At 45.8% G+C, this 22455-nt stretch overlaps 1 protein-coding gene across 1 annotated transcript in view; it reads left to right on the forward strand.

Moving 5' to 3' along the window:
- The first annotated feature begins 2534 nt into the window (after positions 1–2534).
- The window catches only part of LOC119431614 (uncharacterized), a 28262-nt gene continuing 8341 nt past the window's right edge, over positions 2535–22455 (forward strand). The window contains exons 1-2 of the mRNA XM_049657946.1: positions 2535–2880; positions 9173–9463. The gene's annotated coding sequence lies outside the window, so the exon portion shown is untranslated. The remainder of the gene's footprint in view (positions 2881–9172; positions 9464–22455) is intronic.

Genomic DNA, 22455 nt, shown 5'->3' on the forward strand with positions numbered 1-22455 from the left:
ACCCAGAATGATTGGAGCACACTGCGTTAGCGAAAGCTCAGTTGCATTTCCGTCAGCTCATCGCTTAGAAGCAAGGTATAGAAGCGGTAATGGTTTTGTTTTCGTGCGCGGTCGCTAAGGCGACGTATGGCGCCCCGCCCGAAGCGCCATCTCGTTTCTCTAGAACAAACTGCTCCACGAAAAGATGCAATAGGAAGCTCCTATCGAAATACATCGGAATAAATAAATCGTATTTCTCGGTAACCATTGCGCCGATTTTGATGAGGCCTGTTGCATTAAAAAAAAAAAAAGCTGCTCTATAGTAACTGCGGGAAGTGAATTTTTAAATTGTGTCAGCAGTTTCTTTTTTTTTTGTTGAAAATATCAATATTCTAGAAAACTGTAGTATTAAGTTTACAACAGTGTAACTCGGTAATAAAAACAGATAATCCAGTTTTGTAAACTCCATCTTATAGTACATCTAAAGCGGGCAAAATTTATGTATTATAATGTATACGCGCGTCACACGGCGTACATACGATAGCGATCGGTTTCGATCGGAATCGAATTTCTTGGTCACGATTGACTCAATTTCGCAAGCTGCCCGAGGAAACAAATCGCGGTCGAGAATTTGGATCCGGATCGGGCTCGATCACGATCGAAATTGCGCAGTTGAACACCCCTCTCAAGTATGCCGCTAATTTGTGAGCTAATTTGTCTAATTTGTCTAATTGTCTAATTTGTCTTTGAAAGCGCTCGTTTGTTTTGCAAAAATTGTTTACAAAAATTGCCAAAATCGGCAAACAAAACAAAGCGGAGGCACGGAGTTTACAAATTCGTAATTCTGCACCAAAGACAGATATCGCAGTACTGGGGCCGTATTCTGAAACGTTCGCCTAGGCGAAATGTCTTTTTTCGCTTTCAGGCGTGCGCCGATTGGCTGTTTTAGCAAAATTGGATGAGCTGATTGGGTGGTTGAGCCCGACGTCATTCAATTTGCTCAACCAGCCAATCAGCGCGCATGCTGATTTCGCCTATAGGCGAACGTTTCAGAATACGGCCCCTGTAAGCTGCATCTGTTAGAGCACCGAAAGTGGTATATACTTGTAGCTTACATGAATTGGTTACAAAGTTCACAAGGGTTTTTCAAAATTCCTGCTGACATATTAACGGTGTAATTGAGAGCCGTGTATAATACGCCACGTTTATCAGCTTTAGATGTGCTATTAGATGCAGCTTACAAAATTGCGATATCCCTTCTGATTGCCGAGTTGCAGTTGCAAACCGGATAGTTTTGTTTTTCTAAATTTAACAATATTGAATGAATTTATGAAAAATCGATGGCTTAAATAAAGAAAGTATGCTCCCTACAAACACTCTTTTTTTTTCTTTTAAACCTAATCACATTTGATTCAGTGGTTGCCGATGTAAACGATATCTCCGGCCGTGTATTTCGATAAGAGGGCCCGAGCCTACGCGCCACGATGCGCCTGATTTATTAAATGGGTACTGTCATGTTATTTTCGACTTTTCCTTTTTGTTGCATTACAGTGAAGGTGCTGAACCTAGGAGCGTCCTAAATAATCTTCTGTGATAGCTCTATACGAACCAGTTTCCCAGGAAGCGCATGTTTAATGACGTCACAACACAGGAGGCGGTCACGTGAAAGCAAGATATCGCGCTGTTTTGGCACACACTTTGGCTCGCTCTTAATTAGTACCACTCCGCATGACACTCAAGATGCTCGGTTTTCAAGAAATGTCATGACGTCCATGACGTAAACATAACCTTTAAATACCGCAGCATTATTTCCTGCGTTAACGGTAACCTCAATAAGTTTCCAAATAATTTCGAACTTCAGCATCAAAGATGCCTCGCGTCTAGAAATTCCCAGTGTGCTCGGGAAGCGGGTAATTATTTTATCTGTTATGATCGTTACAGTTTGTTAGCGTACTCAAGCACGGTTAAGGCTCATTATTTATTTATTTATTTATTTATTTATTTATTTGCCCCCAAGAAGATAACCTGACGTCTTGAAAACAACGTCATTTGACGTAGCCACTAGGGAAGAAATGCCTGCCAGCTATGACTTCTTATTCAGTTAAATGTATGCAACGAACGACTTTCTTTAGCTTACTACACGTGAGTGTACCGTTGGACGGCATCTAGTAGCATGTAAGTGACATAAGCGCACTTGTCAATGAACACGTTCCTTCGACAAACTGCAGCTCTAACTAATCAAAACGTCCACTCAAGGGAGTTGCAATGTGAGGTTTATTTCTTTACTAACGTGCTATGGCGCTCAGTGTGAGCTACAACGCGCGACCGCTTTGCCACGCACTCTCACGTTTGCACTTCAAACATACAATAAATAAATTCAAACTGAGCGCAGTTTACGTGTACAGTTCGATCCTTTCACAGAGCTAATAATTTACAACGTAAGCTATGCCAGCGCTGCATTACTTGCTGCGGTGCGCTGAGGAGATACGCCACACAGGGCGTTGAGTCGAACGCCATCGCCACTCAATGTTCGCTGTCTACACCTCTCCGCGCCGGGCGGGTGACTGCGAAACGCGGCCACCTCCCATCCAGTTGCACGCCGGCTTGTAACATTGTTATCGGGCGTCTTCTAACGAACAGTTCGTATTTTGTTGGAATTATCTTATCTCTTCACGTGTGCCCGGTGGAGACACACACTTTTCTCCGTTTTCCTGACAACGAGTTGAGCCCACGCGCACGCGTCGGCTGCGAATAAAAACGTGCCGAAGTCGTTCCAGCGAATGCCATTCCCGCTTCGTGGGGACAGCGCGGCCAGTGTGGATATCTACGTATGTAACAGAGGTAGTGGTGGTTGCTACCGCATGCATTCAGTTCACCGCGGGATTTTTCGCTGACGTTAATGTAAGTACGCTGCGTTTTTGGTAGCGTCGTCTGCTTCTAACTACAGTATTTCAGAACTCTGGTTTCGAGTCGGCACCCGCCAACAATACTAATCCTAATGGTGGTATCGTTGAAATTCAAGTCCCCACTTGTGTCGTTTCGTAGCACACCATTTTGTCTGATAGCGCGTCTAGCGATTTGGCTGCTGGGCCATTACGCCACTGTTAGGCCACTGTGCTGTAAACTGCGCGCTTAGTCATAGTGGTGATATTATACATAGTAAAGCACTACAGCCACAAACACCCATACAAACTTAGAGAAGGGAAACTGATCCTTCCACAGTGCAACCAAAATAAGCGTAGCGGTGGCGTTGTGAACTAAAGTGTGCGACTGAGAGATGGCGCTAGCAAAGATCAAAACTAATATCATCATCATTACGCAGTGAGCAATATGGACGCTACGATAGCAGTTCGTGGGCAAGGAGGTTACCTCCTTGTTCGTGGGGGTCGTCGCGCTGCTCGCTCGCTGGTTTTGAGCGTTTTGTTAGCACTTTCGGGCTGTATTCGTGTGTACTGTACTCTAACATGACTACAGATATCTTTATTATGTCGCCAGGTGACCGAGAGGCTTCAACTGGCAATAAAACACTTCAAACAAGTAAGCTTACATGGTTTATTGTCAATGGTGAATGAAGCAGTACATGCTCACAATTTTCGTACAGGTCAGGTGGACTTAATGTTTTCCGTCACTGCGTTTACAACATACAGGAACATAGATAACCATCTATTTATTGGAACCCAAAGCTGAAATCGAGCGAAGTTTTCTCATCGTGTTCGGCGTGCCGCTAAAGCAGGGAGAACGAAGCTTCAGACAGCGATTTTTATGCTGAGCTACCCTCAGTACTTGTATTGCGTACAGGGCTGCTTGACGTTTTATATTCTCTGCGTTTGAATGTTTCAGCTAGATTAAAGACAGGAACATAAAAAAAACTGCTCTGCAAAAATGTACTGTCAGCAAGTTAAGCTCGAGCTGCAATGTCCCATTGCTCTCATAACACATTGGCGAGAGGCACGAAGTGTAGGGGAAGCTAAATTTTACATCGCATATTGCCTGCTCTTGATATTCTTCTGCTGCACATTTAGTGGTCAGGTGCGGCAGTAAAGGCTTTGACAGAAGTGGAGTACTCGTAGGAAACCAAGGAACGTTATGGAGATAGCAGTGCTTACAAGGACTTCTCCAAATATTGTGTGAATAAACAAGGACACTAAATCAACATATAAGCAAGCCAAATTAATGCTCACAGATCATTGGAAAATGGAATTTGCGATTTCATGTTCAAAAAGAATCTAGGTATATGTATTCAAACAAGGCAAAGAGGTTGCAAGGAGATGAACACTTCAGTTGAGTAACAGAAGAGAGCAAGGGAAACCTCAGCTTGGAGCCAACGTTTCACCAAGCAAACATATTTGTGAGGGCCGAGATGAAGACAAGTTCCCACACTGAGGTTTTCCTTGCTTGTTCCACTGTTGATTCGCTGAATGTTAAGCCGAACTTATTCAGTGACTATATTTCAAAAACTTTTTGGGAGCACACTGTGCTCAGGTTTGTCATCTGCTGTTTGAAGAGAAAGAAAAATTGTCTTTAGTGATTTCTCAAGTTTGTGAAGTGTGAAATAGGCTGGCCGGTTGTGTGAGCTTGCCTTTTCTAGCTATCTCTTATCGTGCAGGGCTAGCCTAGTTATTGATTTCATGCAAACTGGCAATGAGCCTCTTGTATAAACAAGTGTAAAATAATGCGCGTATCCAGATCTAATTCTATTCCTAGCACTTGCCATGTTAACAACGTTCCCTTAGATTTTGCCATGTCATATAAATATCTCGGTGTACACATTACAGATAACTTAAATTGGACCATTAATAAGAGTACGTCATTAGCAATGCTAATCACATGCTCGGGTACTTAAGGCGCAACTTTTCCAAAGCACCGCCTAGCTGCTTTAGAACTACATCTTTACAAGACTCTAATTCACTCAAAACTTGAACATGCATCTGCAATACAGGATCCCAGTCGCGTTAATGTTATTACTTCACTTAAACTATAGTACAAAATAGCTCTACTCGTTTTATTCTTTCTAATTATAACCGTACCGCGAGTATAACCTCACTGTAAACTAACCTAGCACTTATTCCACTAGCTAATCGCCGCAATGTCGCCCGTCTTTTGCTATTTCATAAAATTTCCCATCACATCACACTTCATGACAACTTCATACTGCAGCCTCAGTGCATTTCAAACTGCATCGATCATCGCAGTAAAGTAGGAATTGATTCATGTAACACGAAGTCTTTCTTTCAATCTTTCATCCCCGTACATCTCAGAAATGGAACCACCAAGTATCGCAGCCATCACAGATAACAAACTTTTTTGCAAAACAATGGCTAACATTGTATAATCAGGAGAATCATTGTGTTACAAGAACTCACTGCACTTGTTTGTTTTACTCTACTACTTTGTAACCACTCCCCTCTTTAATGCCATGTGGCCCTAAGGATACTTTTAGTAAAAAATAAAACAATAAAATGAAGAGTGACTGCCATAGTTTCAGACAACATGAATTATCGTTTCCTGAAAATTGCATTAAAATTGCATGCAGCGCTTTTGATCGTTTTCAAATTCTTTGCATTTTCATGTAACAAGTTATCGTTGTGACGGAGCATGAGTTACTGCGTGGTACTGATGCCCGTCAAACTGATTTGCAAAGAGCGGACGACAGAGTTTGTGCATTAGCAAATAGGGGCTTGCTACATTGTTTCTGTTCTGGTCGTCATGGCTACAATGTCTGGAAAGGAAACAAGTTGTGACTCAACGTGTTACTTCTTCGAGTGTCATAAAACTCCCTTAAAAGCACCTAAGCTTGCATGTCAAATTTCTCATTCCCGTTCGGTACGATACAGAACTGTAGACTGCTACTTTCCTAATTGGCTCACACCCTATTAGGTAAACTTCCAAACATTTCATGGTGAGGCACGTAGTTCAAGACGACCTGTTGTCATTATGGCGACAGTTGATCTTCTTGTGGCTTAGCGTGGGCAGCTTGCAGACCAATAATCTTTTTTGTGTCTTTCTTCCTGAAAAGAGAAATGACGAAGCCATGACACACATGCAAGCAAAAAATGGTGAAACAAAAGTTAGTACCATAAATGAACAAATCACGGTTTTAGTTGAAGTGTTTAGAAACATACCCTGTGAGGATTCTGGCCCTTGATGTTACTTCCAGTGGTGACACGTTCACGGTTGACTTGTACGTCCAGAGACAATAGAGTCCAAAGGGATGAGTCCAAATATGAGCAGCGTCTTGGAGGCTGGAGTCAAAAGAAAAAAAGAGCCTCAATTAGTCTAGTGGCAGTGTGGGCGAGTTTATGATTCATGTATGACAAAGAACAGTTCACAAAACGCTCCATGACAGAAAAGCACGTACACACACAACACTGTTCTGAGTGTGCAATTCTTTCAGTGGTGTCCTTGTGTGGGGTGTGCTTAGTCAAGCCTCGATTAGATGGCAGCTGTTTCTGCCAGATATTGGTAATAAACACATTCATTTTATTATCTCTCAAATTCAATTAATCTAACTGTATCACGGGAAGTACATTTCCATCTCCCATTTCTCCCATTTGGTGGCTCCCATTTGGTGGCTCGCACGTTCGTCTGGAACGTAGCGAAACGTGAAACTCGGGGGTGGGGAGGTGTTTAGCGTAATTTCCGCTGCACTGTCACGGTGCCAGGGTGGCTCAGTCGCAGGTACCATAAATGTAGCGCCATATCCTCTCTCCTCCCCCTGCGCCGGCGTTCACTCTCTTCTGTCGACCGTGGCTCCCCCTACGCGGTGCCTAACTTGCAGACACGCTTCGCATGAAACGTCGCTACATATCGCTCGCGCTTTCGAGGTCGACCCATTACAAAACTCCCCACACTTATTTTTCTTTTTGTGGACTTACGAGCGCGACGGCGATCATCTCACAGGTGTGTGTAAGGCTCCTAGTGCGAAGCATATCGCCGCTTGCATGAGTTGCGCGCAGGCGCGAGAAATTCGGCGCTGCGTATTTTATCCACTATCTTATCAAAATGAGCGCAGAGTAAAAACGATGAGCGCGGACGATAGAAACCGCAACCTTGCTCATCGCCGACCATCGAGTTTAGTTTCTTTTGAAGGCGCAAAGTCGCTCCAATATGCTCGTCTTTCTGTAGGCAGGCAGCCATTTCTGCCTACTTACCGTCACCGCTTCGAAACGTACGGCGATCCACTCAAAAGGTGCTGTTCACATGCATTCAAGTCAAACAAGGACGACGCCATGGAATGTATGAATATATACAGGGTGTTTCAGCGAACACTTTCAAAATTCATTTGAGGTTGCCTGCGGCATATAGCCCGATTCTAGTTAATGAGCCGGTCTACTCGAAGAGGCGGACGTTAATTGCACAAAAAATTGAAATGCACAATCGACTAATCAACAAAAAATCACTAATTAAGTTTTTAACGAATTACCTTATGACCCGTATTGCAATTTAGAAATTGTAGCCATGGAGTTCGCAAGGCGGATCCACGAATGCATTGGCGTTCCAGTTAATTTGTGCTTCAATGCATAAAGCGACGTTTTGGTAAGAAACTAACTGGAACGCCAATGGATTTCCCCGCAAAGTTCATGAATTATTATCTCGAAACTGGTGTCATCCCGAGAATTTGTTCCAAGCGGATCCGCCTTGCGAACTCCACGGCTACAATTTGTAAATTGCAAATGGGCAATCAGGTAATTGGGTACTAACTTAATTAGTGATTTTTGTCAATTATTCGATTATGCATTTCAATTTCTTGTGCAAGTAATGTCCGGCTCTTCGAGTAAACCAGCTCATGAACTAGAATTTTGCTATCTACCACAGGCAACCTTTAGGAATTTTTGAAACTGTTCGCTGAAACACCCGTATGTATGACAAAATGCACGTGCGTTTGAAAGCGACTTGATTGAAGTCGGACATGAAAGTTGCAAATAAACGCTGCTTGTAGAAGCAGCACTTAGGAGAGCGAAAAACTAACGATGCCGCATAGAGCAAGTGGCAGTATATTAGATTAGTAGTGAGGGAAGAATCGATAGCTTCCCTCACCGAGCCGAGATCATTGCGTTGGGTTGAAATCAGCACCGCTGATTCTTTGAAGCTAGACCTGCCTCCGCGCCGCGTCTCGCTTCGCAGATGAAATCCGGAACTTCACGTGTCGCGGACGTCGCGACGTCGCGAACACGGCGTCGCGAACACAGAACGACGCTACAAAGACGCAAAGGCGGCGCGAAACGTGAAGCCTGCATACGCCGCTCGCAATGCTTGGCACCGCGATGGCGGCGGAAGTAAAAAACAAGCAATAAAAAAAGCGCGTGAGAGCACGTGACGGCGTTCGGCCAATGGGAGGGCCGAGTGTCGAGGGAATGCGCAGGGAAGGAGGAGGGCGGCAATCTTCAAAACATGGCGCTACTTTTAGTTTTATTCAGGGGTTTTATGTCCGAACAGGAAGCCTTTATACCATATTTGATACACCCACAGCATGGTGGAGAACCACACGCTAGAAATGTGTAGCTGTGCTCCCTATGGTCAAATGAAGTCGCCTACTGTGACTGCAAAAGTTAAATTACTGTACATCGCAAAAGCTTGTAGGTGTGATCTGCGGTAACACCACGCACGCGAGTCAGAGGCGTATATACTGTATATTGAGCGAGGATTTCGTATCCGCCTGTGTGTGTGTGTGTGTGTGTGTGTGTGTGCGTGTGGGGGGGGGGGGGGGGGTTCGAAAACGTCTATAAAGTGTCGCCGCCGCCCATATAAATAAATGATATGTGCAGCAAAGCATTTATTTGCTATGATAACATAAAAATAATTGCTACGAAGCAGCGGTCGAGCAAGTCGGTTCGGGTTAGGCCGAGCCGGGGTCTTGCGTCACTTTTGGCGAGTTTAATGGTGGCAAATTTTCTAGTAACGATGTGGAAAACGTGGATTCTTGCGTGTTGCGCAATGCACGCAATAAATTATGCACTGAGCTACATTATCGCTATAATTACTTTTTTTATGCAATACAAAAGATCGTTGCAGTTGGCCTTTGAAATGCTGCGGCTGGCGATAAAGGTTCATGTGCGTCATACGTAGTAACTTGAGACGTTTCGAATGCCACGACGTTATCCTTGTACCTGGTCGTTTGTCCGTTTTGCCACGTGTTACAACGGTTTTGATTTATGGAACTACTAATGTTGACAACCCTCTCCTTGGTTCCCAGGAGTCATCGAGCTGCCGGCGTAGTAGTGACGCTCCCTCAAGACGCGTATCTTCTCCTGCAAAGTGGGTTGGAAAGACGCCATCCTTGCTGGCGCAAGGAAACATCAAATTACCACTCATCGTTTCCGGATAACGGCATCTCGCGAAGCTGACTTTTGCTGAAAATCATATTCATGGCTACTTCAGTCTGAAAATTTTGAACTTATCACCGCTGCGATTTGAAAAGTTCGACGACCTTCGCTTCTCTTGCTGCCTTAATTAGCACGATCACGACACAATTGGCACTCCGAAGGTGTAAAGAAACACTTTGTTTTCAGACTGTTAAAATGGCCGACGAAGTCATTAATGAGGGCCCCACCCAGGACACAGATTTTAAGGAGATTTTACGGAAAAGGCTCGAAAGGCTGCTACCCGACGACGAAGTGGCGAACCCTGCCGGCGTGACCGATGGGAGCATGCAACAAGCTGCTGACCTTGAATACATCGAGAAGCTTTCAGAGAAGGATGCCGGCGTGCTCCGGCGCTTGTTGAGCTCAGGAACTACCGTGAGGAAACTGTGTATTTTCGAAATCTCGCACGGCGCCTTCAAGGTTGCTTTCGACGGACTCGAGGAATGCCCTTCACTGCAAGAAGTCCAACTTTTTCATCTTGACTGCGAAGGCAAAGACTTAGGCATACATCTTTCTGGAGCATTTAGAAGCCTGCGCTCGTTAGACTTGCGCTGTGACAACACAGGGAGTGGATTCGCGAAGGATATCACAAGCTATATCCAAGAGAACAAGTCGCTGAGGGAACTCGCCCTCTGGAACTCGTGTGGCGGTGACGAAGGTGCCGCGGCTCTCATCGAAGTGTTAACGGCGAACGAAACCCTCAAGAGGTTCACCTTATCCTTATCAGCGATGGAATTATCTTCGGACACCTTGATCGGCTTCGCCAAGATGCTAGCATCCAACTCGACATTGGAGCTGGTGGAACTTTTCGAAGTGCGTCCTGCGAAAAAGGACCAAGTGTCGCCTTTGTTCGAGAAGGAACTGTACGCGAGCGCCTTCAAGAGGCTTCGCTTCCTGTGGCCAGAGCAACTTCTTCCGCAACTCACGAGTCTTCTTCGTGAACAAGCGTGGAATCCAGAGCTGTCCGTCAGCGTTACTTCCTCGGTAGACGAGGCCATTCTTCGGGAATTCTTTGATGCCGTGGTCGAGGACACGACGCTTCGCATGCTCCACTTTTACCCGAGCGAGAACGTATTCGATGCACTCGCGGACGGCATCGCTTCCGTAGTGAAGCGTACGAAGACACTCCAGGAAATCTGCAACCTCATGCGCGTACAACAAGGTAAAGAGCGCCAACTTGTCAGCGTCCTCAATGCCTTGAAAGAGAACCGCTCCGTTAGGAGGTTCACAATGTACGCCGAATTGCTGACGGCCGAAATAGCGACGTCCCTATCGGAGCTACTCGCCGTGAACAACACATTGAATGACGTGGCCATATGCGAGTACTGGGGAATCTTGCCCGAAGAGGTAGAAACCATCCTAAAAGGTTTGAGGAATAACTACACCTTGACAGGTCTCATGGTTTCCTGGGACCCTGATGACTCCGATGGAATCACCGAGATGGAAGAGCTCTTGAAGAGGAACGTTCGTCTCCAAAAGAAGGCGGCGGAGTTCGTGATTTCTGGTGGTGGGGACGTCAGCGATGAGGAAGGCGCGGATGCTTTGAAGAAACTGCGCTCAAGCGCTGGCCTTGTAGAGAAGGTACGGGAGCTTACTGGCAAGACCACAGAGGCAGCGTTAAAAGAAATACAGTTAGCTTTAGCTCGCTTATCTGCTTGAATGCGGCTCCTGTGAGGAAGGGCATATTTGAATGCATCTGCGATATCGTCGCCTGTCTGCTACTTCTGGCTGGGGCGTAGTGTTTACGAAGTGGGGTACAGTTCTGAACTACGTGTGTAGTTCCGTTGGCCGAGTAGCCCTCATGTGGGAAGCATGGGGGTCCACATGGGTGTTTTACTGTATGTGTTACAGTATCAGTGTTGTATTTCTTTGGGCATGATCGACCTGGTGGGCAGAACTTTGTTTTGATATTACTTTATTGTGTGCGAATGGATGGATAAAGGTTGTTAATAAAGGTGAATGCTCGCAGTGCGCTGCAGTAGCAAAGGAGTAGAGTTCACTTAATCAGACATCCTTCATGGGCTGGAGTCGTGTGCACTCTTGTGTTCTTCCCCTATCCTATTTCCTATAAGTGTAGGAAGTCGCGCATGCAGTTTGTTAGTTCATGTGCTCTTTGCGGTCTGACCTAAAAAATTTGTAACAAAGTGACAATTCATCTATATTTCGTTTCATTTATTCGTTTCTTTCTGTACAGGTACAGAAACATATCGGCCATATTACTGTCTCATTTTTAACCCAATTTGATGACGGTGGAAGTTATATTACTCCCCTGACAGTGGGTTAAACTCTACGTGGTTCGTATAGAACACAATTCTTACGTTCTTGAGTCTTAGCATAAGTAGTTTGCGACAAAACTTGTAAGTCAATCAATGTTCCCTTTTATTTCATTATTACGTAATAATTACATAAGTAAACTTGCAGAAGGAGGCCCCAGAGTACAAGGTTGCGGTGCACACACTTCGATATCTGCGTGCACATTGCCCACACAACATTTCCTTGGCATTGCGTGCTAAGTTTACGAAACGGAGACATGCGTATATATGGGCCCTTAAAAACAAATACAACAACAACAACAACAAAGAAATGACGTGCTATGTTTACATTGTCATGCGGATGTTTGATAATGCAACTTTGTACAACCTAATGGAAGAACTGTTTTAAGAGGTCTTGCGTTGCGGGAGAAATGTTCTGTCCTACGTTTGTCTGTCATATTAATTATGCCTTACTTCGCCCATAATTAAGAAATAATAAGATGCCGGCCGCGACTCTATGCGGCCTCCATAAACCATTCACGATGCAAAGTCACGTTTCCTCTCCAAAACACGTCTGCTGTCACCAAGCACCGAGCCGTTGGCGTCAGTGATTTATTTCGTAAGAAGGAAGCTGATTACCTTCATTTTTCTGACAGCTGTTTCTTGAAGAAGAAAAAAAACGGAAGTGAACATTTACGCCTCATTCGTTTGGTCGGGGTTCCACGCCACAAAGGTTTAGTGCTAAATAAATATGCTGATGTACTTGCAGTAGCAACCCCCGATTGTTCTGTAATTCCTATTTTGCCAAGGTCGGCATTCATCACCGCGACGCGATTAAGAAAATTTGCTACTGCAAGTAACTTTGCCTCATCTTCATTATCCGGCTCTGATTTTACGGATCTAAATTTTCCTTGGAACAATGGGTGGTGCTCTATTAGAAAGCCTCAAGTATCGATTAGGAGGCTATGGCCGAGTCCCCACAGTGAAAGCTCACCTTCACTGCGAAGGTAAAAGTTTAATGCTGTAAAAGAAACGTAGATATTCGCTGTCATTGCAAAAAGGACACACAGTTATACAGCCAGACCAGACCTGTGAAGGCTTTCCATGTCTGGTCTGGCTGTATCACCTTTGTGTACTTTTTGCAATGACAGTGAATCTCTACGTTCCTTTTTAGCATGTCGCCACTTCACCATTAAAAGGAAAAGATTTTTGGAAGAACCCTTAAGAAAGCTTGGCTTGAATTTGACTCTTCGGGTGGTCCTTTCACTTAGCGCTAGCGAAATCAATTCTAGCCGCAGGAATGTTGGCGACACCCTTTGCAATTGCCCTCTCTAGTTCCTACTATACCACCTACTTATTAAATTTTAACTTAGTCTTTAAAAGTGGCCTGTGACAGAAAGCATTGTTTCGACTTGTCAAGTACATTTATTGGAGAGGCGCGGAAATGACTTGCATCATAAATCGCTATGTCCAGGTGGCTCAAAAAATTAACTAATCAACTTTCCAATTATTCGCTTTGGGGGCACAAGTTCCAATTGCAAAAAGGGAGAAGAGGTGAGGGGGGGGGGGTGTCTTCAGCGTTCACCGTTAGGCAATCGCGCATGCGCATTCCGCCAACATGTGATATGTGGATCGAGTGGGTGGGTGGCGTCTTTTATTCAAGACAATTTTTATTGCACTCGTTCACCCACGCATAGAGTCATATGGAACACAGTCGAAAGATAGACCGCAAGGTGCGTTATCTCGTCTCGCGGGGTTAAAAGTATCCTTCAAGCAGCAATATGCCTTCGCGTTGTGGCAAGAGACTCGTCGAATAACCGCAGTCTCAGACCTGCAGCTCTTCGCTGCTAGTCTGGTGAGACGACCCGGTCACAGTCGTCAGGGGAAGGCAGAATAGGTGTAAAGTTGAGTGATTTCCGCACTCGGCGAGCTACTTTCCTGGCGACCACTTTTTAAACGCGCACTCAAGTGATGGAATGAACATCGTGCATGCATCTCCTTCGCTTCACTAAAGAGTTCATTGCAAAAGCCTTTATAAATGCGATTAACATTCTTAGTATAATTTACGCACTTTCTGGTGTCTGTATTTCTCTATCTGTCTGGGTCTCTAACCGTTTTCCGGTCAACTTGGGTCCCTGGTTAGTCTACGTTCAATTGCGTAGAGCAATATTGGGCTGCTTTGCTGAGGGAACCCTGCTCGAAACCAACCGTCGGGGCAACTTGGGTCGCTGGGTATGTGGCAGTGGGTACGTGCCGCTTTTAAACGACAAAAAATAATTGAAAAAATATCCGGTGCGGGCGGAACCGAACACGCGTCATATGCAGACAATTTTAGGGGCGAAGCTCCTTAGGGTCGAGCCTTGTCCCCCGTCGCGCCGTTGTAGCCATGCTAGCACTCGCTGCTCCCGCTAGAGGCGCAGCTGTGCTCTCGTTTGATTTGAATGGCGCCCACTAGATGACGCTTTCTCTTTCGCCGGTCGACACTTAATGCGCTTCGATACTGCTACCCTGCTACTATGAACACCGAAGAAGGCTCGTTTGCGGCGCTCGCTCCACTCACTTTTGTTCCTTTCTCTTTCGCCGGTCGACACTCGACCGGCGAAATTCGATTCGGTTCGGGATTCGAGAAGGCGATGCTGCAATATGAAACTGAATACAAACACGGCCCCTTCGTGCTCACCGGAGACTTTAACGTGGACATCATGAACGACGACTGGCTAGTCCAACACATGATGTCCCGCTACGATCTCGGGTGCATTTCATATGAATACAAACGTCCCACCAGGGGAACTTGTATAGACATCGCCTTCTCGATCTTTAGACTACATCCAATTCACGATCCCTTGGCTTTGTACTTTACGGACCACAATGCCATTATACTCAAAGGGAAACGTTCTCCTGAGCTTAACGTCATATATGACTAAAACAGAATCAGGGGAACCCCCTCCTTGTGGTCCGTAGAGCTCTTGAACAAAATCATCATCTACCCCATGTGTAAATAATGAAACATTGTGTATATACTGTATCAATATGTAAATAACAATACATTCCGTATATACTGTATATATAATCACACCACACCCCCGTGTTTCTGTGTCACATCTTTGTATGATGATCGAGTGGGCAAAATCTACGGAGGATTCACGGTTTACAAGAATGCCTCCGGAGCTTCGCCCACTCATCATCATTCACTTCGTGGATATGGTGATCATTTTTTTTTGTCTGAATCCTACATTCACACACGCGCGCGGACTTCGTGGCGACGCCGCCAGATGGCGAAACGTGTCCAGAGGGAAACGCGAGAGAAACCCTGCTGCATACACGCCTCATTAATTGAGGCCTCTCTGCGGTGGCAATGCGGTGCGTCGCTGCATTGGTCCAATGCTAATCACCATTAACGTCGACATTCATTGTGAGATGGGTCCTGCCGGAATTTTACTTCTCGGAAGCTCTTTATTCTGGAAACCGAGCCAATGCTGCCTGTATTTCTTGCGATTCCGCGTCCGTCGTGTTGCCGGTAAGCCTTCGAACACTTTCGAGCAGGTTCGCTCTGGAGCGCAATTTCTTCAACGCATCAGCTTTTTCGGCGTCAGTGCCGCCGTCGTCAAACCCGGCGACGAAGTTGGCAACCTTCTCGTGCAGGCAAACGTTTCTCTACGTGAGCTCTTCAATCTCGAGGACTCCCTCATTCCGTCGTCGGAGTCACTGGAAACCTCGAGACCCGTCAAAGTGTAGTTCTTCCTCAAACCGCGCAGAGTGATTCTAAGATGTCGGCGCTGATTCCCCAATACTCAGCAGATACTTACATCATTCAAAGTCTCGTTGGATGACGGACAGGGATGTGGCTATTTCAGGAGTCACTAACTCAACGTACATGTTGAAGATAGTCACGGAGGGGTTCTCCTTCAAGGTATCTAGAACCTTGACAATATGCTGCTCGTTTCCCTATTTCACTCGCATCGAATTACAGATTCCTTGTAGCGTCGTGGTGGTTCGCTCCACTACGGAAGCGATGCCGTCACCGAGTTCGCTGAATGTTCGATCGCCGGAGTAGAAGTGTAGTATGCGAACAGTAGTATTAGCAGCCAGAGCGTCTACGAATTCCCGGAGAATTTCGGCATTCACCGAAGCGGTGACACTGACGGAAAGTTCAGGGTAGCAGCTCTTTTCAGCGACAAGCCTAGTGAGTAGGGGTAAGAGCTTCTCTATCCACAGTATGAACAGCTTCTTGAAGACTCCCAAGTATACAGTTCCTGCTCCAGCAGCGCCTACATTGTGTCTACTGCCACGAAACGCGCGTCGAGCAGGCCTACTGCCTCCAACGCCAAGTTGACTACCAGCATCTTCGCGAAGGCGATGCCAGTCTCAGATGATCTTCAACTGAGCGAACGTAAACCTCTTCAGTGTGTCGTTCTTCTTCAGCGCTTTTACGAAAGCTGTGCCATCCTGGTCCCCACCGCACGAGTACCAAAGACTGAAGTCCCTCAGTGCCTTGTTTTCTCAAAGATAGCTTCGAATGTCCTTCGCGAATGCAGGACCTATGTATTTACAGCGCAAATTCAAAAAGCCTAGATTACTTAACACTCCAGAAAGCTTTGTGCCGAGACTTCTTCCTTCACATTGAATGTAAAAAAAAAAACAAAAAAAACACTATAGTTCTCCGAGCGAAGAGCACTTTCTTTGAGGTCGACAAACGCGGCGCATGAAAGCGCTTAGCGACATTTCCCATATACTGAGCTTCTTCACCGGAGTGCCTGCAGCGCGGAACATGAGCCATACGTACGTGCTCTGCTCGTCAGTTCCTGCGAAGAAAACAGCTAAAACAGCAGGTCACGCGTTGCGAAATTCCAACCTTTGTACGATGCCGCGATCAGAGGCCAAGAGTGGTGTCCAGACTGCTTGCCGACGTCCACTGTGATGATAGAAAGTTGTGCAATTTCTTGTTTGATCCTGTATGACTAGCATGCACCCCTTTAGGAAGAATCTGCACAATGAGAATGCCTCGAGGCTGCCTGAAAATAAAATAAAAAGAAGTCGCAGTTTCACCCGAAAGGCGAGGCATCGATTGTGATAGCAAATTTGTGGACAACTGTACGAAGTAAGGATAATAGTTTTATCGGCCGTATAAACTTGTAAACATAGGCATACTAACTCAATGAAGAAGCATGTCGTCACGCGCGCACAAGCAAACATTAACACGTCTCACTCGATGACCACGGAAACTCGCTGTCAAAACACTGGATTGAGGAAGCGCGGCAGCAAAAGAATTCACTGTCGTGCTGCGTCTCGCATCAGAGCGAACTATGCAGGGGAAACACAGCACACGGGGGACTGTGTCCGCTACGCAGGTGGCTCAGAGGGTTTAGATGTTAGCTTTAAGTTTAAATTATAGCCTACACATAAAATTGTGTGGTTATGTGCTCATGGCTATGTGTACCATGATTTTATGTCCTGTTGCACATACCCTTTCGCCCAAGGTGTTGTCTACTCTGTACGACAGCGGCGGGAAAAAAAAGAGGAAATACAATCATCGCTTTAAAAGCCACTACTACAATTACGTTGTGATATGCCAAGTATTGCAAAACAAATGGCACGCGCAGAGCCCTTGTTTATAAGTTTTGTCGGAACAACAGCTCCCGAGCAAACTGCAAAACGCTATGAGAAGGTTGCGGAACCGTTCATCTTCGAACACCAAACACCGTGGCTTCTTTTGCTATGGCGTTTTCCTCGGTAGCTCGGAAGGAATAATAAAGCACGAAATGAATTACGCTCCAGGGCCCTGACATGCGTGTACAAGCGTAACACAACCCATTTCTGTGGGGTGTGCCATTTTGAAATGCCTGAACGCGCCGGGAATGGCGCAAGTCCGGCGTGCGCTTTTCTCTCCCTTTCTATAGATGCGGGCATCCAGGGACCCTCCCAAAGACGTATATGCCTTGGCACGCACGCTCCCTTCGCGCATGCGTGCACTCCAGCAAGGCATCGGCCGTCTTGCACTTGCTCCGAGCACACGGCCCTAGTCGGAACATGCCCGAACCTTCCTCCGTACTTTTCAGGAGAAACGAACGACTCTGCTCCACGGGCAATCGGGTCCCTTTACGGCCTCCATAGTCCGAACATGACTCCGTGGCCCTACCCTAGCACCGTTAGTTTCCAAAAAATGTCACATCAACCCGGGCCCTGCACAACTCCTCCCACGGCCGCGCGGGTTTGAACCCGCGTGACCTTTGCATTAAGCAAGCACTTTGCATGATATGCAATTTCTTTGCTTTAGCCAAAGGATTCCAACAGCAAATAAAATGCATAATAATTATAGTAATAATAATGACACCAAGCATGATGACGATGCTTATTTCTTCAGCGTTTTACTCAAAGTAATTTAAGAGTGAATGAATAAATACAAGACAGTGCTGAAGTGTTCTTGTTAAGCAGGAAAATTCTACCTCAAGCCACCTCTTGAATTGTAATGACAATCTGAACAGAGCACTGAAGGTACACGTCGGACTGGTGGGGCTGGACGCGGGTGGGTGGGGGGGGGGGGATAACTTGGCCTCAGGGGGGGTTACAACACCTGAACCCCCCCCCCCCCCCCCACCCTCCCGACAGTGCGCCACTGCGTGTTCACGTTTGCCTCGGCGTGCCTGACACCATTCTTGTTAATTTCGTTGGTAAAGCGAATGCTTACAAGTTTATACAGCCGATAAGACTACTATCCGCACTTCGTATAACTGTCTATAATAATTTACTATCGCAATCGATGCTTCGCCTTTTGGGCGAAACTGCGACTATTTTAGTGGTTGTTTGATTTGAGAATTTCTGCGTTTCACTTGTATTCTGCGGGAAAATCCTGAGGTAAAACTTCCTCTCAATACGTTCTCCTTGACGGTGAATGCATTTTTCTGAGAATGAATTCAGTTCAGTTTAATAAACATCATGACATGATGCCAGGAGCGCTGACAGAAACCTATTTTGATGAATGGCTTAATATATGTGCCCCCTGTGGCGGTCATACAAAGAAAGTTCGGAGTTCTTTGTGGGAAACGGTCGGTACATCGACAACGGTTTGTCAAAAAATAATAATTCAGCGTAGTTTGAAAAGTAAACTTCAGCATCGGTCAAGTTACCTTAATTTGTTTGCCATAAATTGTTTTATACCGGTAGTGGCTCGTCCGCATCAGTAGTCCCTACAGAGGGGAAGGAAAAAAAAAAAACAGCAGTGTAGTAAAGCATGCACCCATCTCCTTGCAGTGACCATCACATTATCTTCGAGGGAAGAAAAAAAAATTTGTCTTTGTAGAGTTCTTGATGTATAATTTCATTCATGATGTATAATTCAAATGCATAATTTGAGAGTGGTAAATTTACTTCGTCATGCTGATGTTCGATTATGGCAGTTTATGCGACGTAACAGATCGAAACATCGTTTTCAGAAGGCTGGCTCGTGCGACAATAACGTTCTCTCTTACGTTTCTCTCACGACGGCGTAGGCGCCTCCCACGTCCAGTTGCACGCCGGCTTGTAACTTTGTTATCGGCCGTCTTTTCCGTGTCACAGAAATGGATTTTCATTTGGGGGCGCAATCATCTTATCTCATCGCCTGTGCCTGTTTCCCCGGCGTTTCTCTATCATATCCTGCCCAAAAGTGACAAGTAATGAGTTTCTGCAACTCTGACACGTTCATAGAATTCACGAACACCATAAGATTTTCTCTACAAAACCGGATGCCGTCAACATACGCCGAGCCCACTTTCGCATCAACAGTTTCATCGGGCGGAAGGCAGCTGACTGACTTCATGAATGCTGTTTCGTCTTGTAATCATACGAAAACAATAATTTATTATTTATTTAGACCTTCGGTACTTCTTATTCTTACAGAGAAGAGAACGCGAACCCATTCACAAATTATTCTGCACCGAAAAAGATAATCTGACTTGAAATCAACGCGCGTTGACGTTGCTCTGATGTTCACAGGGTCTTAAAATCGATTTCGGAATAAAATGTTAGGGGAAAAGAGATCGCAGAAGAAATTAATTTAGCATGTTTCAGTTAGAAGACTGCGAACTCGAGTACACATTTCTTTCCTGTTACGCTTCGTAAGTGCAACAAGCAGATGCACCAAACTAAGTGTCCAGTTTAAAGGTCACCATGTAGGTCAAGTTACGTTAGGTTAGAAAATACGGCCACCTTTCACTTTTTATTCAAGTAATCGACCACTGTAACAAATGAATGATATTCGGTTTCTTTACCTTACGACACGCAGGCACATTCTTGGAGCGTGAAAACATTTCCACCGTTGCACTGTAGCTCAAAGTTCTCGAAATCTGTTTTGAAAGCGTTTCACAGAAATATATTTTGAAATTCTAATTTGAAGTTTTGAAACTGGTTGCAATAAAACCACATTATCACGCTACACACGACGTGCTGTGATTTTCAGTTTTAGCAACCTTACACAACGTACATTTCCACTTAAAGACCTACACCATGCATGTTAGCAAACAGTGGTATTTCAAGCCGTATTTCATGCCGTATTTCATGCCGTATTTCAAGCCGTATTTCAAGCCCTATTTCAAGCCGTATAGCGCAGGTTGCACAGGCTCCGCACACATTCGCTGCCGCCGCTTGCACGCTATAATGTCGCTTTTTTTTTTAACATAGCCATCGAGATTTGCTTCTATTCGATCAGAGCGACCTCTGGAGCGTTGATTAGGGCGCCACTTATAGCCCAAATAAAGCCAAGTCGCAGATTTTCAGTGGCCCAAATATAGCCGCATAGCCAAGTCGTCCAAGTCGACGCCAAAAGTTTTTTTTTTTCTGTGGCCGAATTTGGCTATATATAGCTAAACCTCGCAACACTGCCCTGAGGCCCTGGGAACACTGTAACCACAGGTACGCGCATTTCACGCCCGTGGCCTGGCATGATTGGCGGTGGTGATGCTGACATGAGCATTTCCTTTGAAATGCGTTGTGCTGGTGCCGCATGCCACCACGGCGCGCGCCATCTGGTGAGCGCATCGCAAGGCGGCGTCAGCGGTTCTCAGTGGGTCCGCCTGACAGCAATCATACTTATGGTACGTTCGACTGGTCCCTACTACGCTCCAACCTGCGTTGCAGCGATGCGGAGACTTCTCGAGATTGGAGCCACAAAAAAGCCTACCCCAGCCGAGCGTACAGCTACACTCAAAACCGTCGGAGTAGCCACATGATCGAGATTCTCTCACGCTCCCAACTCGAAGGTTGAGAGCGCCTCCGAGCGCTCTGTGCTGTAGCACAACGCTCTGAATGAACCTGGCAGATGTGTTCCGAACACTCCATTTTAAACTGCACTGCGAGAGCGCTCGAAAGCGACCATTTGAGTTTACCATTAGGGTACCTGTATACCAAGTCCAGAGAGTGGCATTAGAATCGTGGCCCTCTGATCCGACACTTCCCCTGTTCTACTATTCTAAACAAGACAGACGTTCGCAAAAAGATGGAGACAATGTGATCGGCAGTGGTCTAACTAGGGATATCTTAGGCTGGAGCCAATGTTTATGTTTCTGCTATTAAAAAAATGTGGTTGATCCCTCTTATATAGGAATCGGTATAGAACACGAAAGTGAAACGTGTCTTCACAGAAGTAGTGTAATGTTTATTGCACATTGATATATAATGTCTATTGGTGTTTTGTGGCTAAAGTGCCCTTAGGCGTTGATGCACCCACGCTGACGCCTGGTGGCACGTCTCCTCCATCACGACTACCAACGTCAATGACCATGAGCAACCGTCGTGCATATGGAAGCTGCACTACGCTGCACACGCTAGCACAACGCGAAAGACGAAGCACGTAACTGACACACTAATACAACGCGCAAGACAAAGCACGTAACTGAATCGTCACCGAGTCAAATCAGCGCGTACAGCGCGTCGTAATTGCAGCCTCCGCGATCAACTTCATAAATATTTTCAGAGCTAATTGCGGAGGCCACGCTCCGCTGTGCTGAGTACGGTGAACGCCACCTAGGTGGCGTTGGTAGTGCTTCTTGATGCCAGCGTCCCTTCGAATGCTGGCATCGAGGCGTCGTAGTGCTGAGACCACCGAAGCGTTCACTGTCGGTGCGCGTTAGTGTCATAATGCAGTACTTCTCTTTTCTGCTCGTAGGCGGCGGCACCGCCCCGAGCAAGAGCGCGGGTACACGGAGGAGTGTTAGATATATAAGGCGCGTCTGTGTAGCTCTCTGCAAATGCGTTTGTGGCGCAATGGGTTAAACGCTCGGCGATCTATCGTCGCGGACCGAGAGGTCGTGGGTTCGATTTCCAAATTTTGCATGTTTGTGGAACTTTTTCTTCTGGTTTCTTTCTTTGTATTATGTTCTATGACGTATTTCCGTGACGTCAGTGAAGTCTTGGTGGACCCCGGCATAAAACACTTTCGTGTTAAAATAAAAACAATGCTCCATATCTTAACCCGCATGAACATTGGCTCAGTCCTAAAGGGAAACAATCAGAAGACATCAGTAATGGTTTTCTTGTGTTCTGTCAATGGCGCTTGCACAAACTTTACGGTCTATGTAGGCTGTCTTGGTTTACACAAAGGCCTGGTACATCAACTGAATGGAAATAAACAATGGGACTGGTTTCATATTCGTTAAACAACAACCTTTTCGTCCATCGGCTCACTCATAAGGTGTCACGGCCAGATAGCATCAGAAACAGTCTTGTCTTGTATCGTCAAAAGCCTCTGCGTTAACTCAGCAGCCTAAGTAGGTTGTCTCATTTTACGTCAATGCCCCATACGTATACGTACAATAACAGGTGAATATATGCATTGGCTTCATATCAACAAAACCTAGGATTTTATTGGCTCAGCACTACCTTGAAACAAG

This window comes from Dermacentor silvarum, chromosome 10 (genome assembly GCF_013339745.2).
Source record: "Dermacentor silvarum isolate Dsil-2018 chromosome 10, BIME_Dsil_1.4, whole genome shotgun sequence".
Taxonomy (NCBI): domain Eukaryota; kingdom Metazoa; phylum Arthropoda; class Arachnida; order Ixodida; family Ixodidae; genus Dermacentor; species Dermacentor silvarum.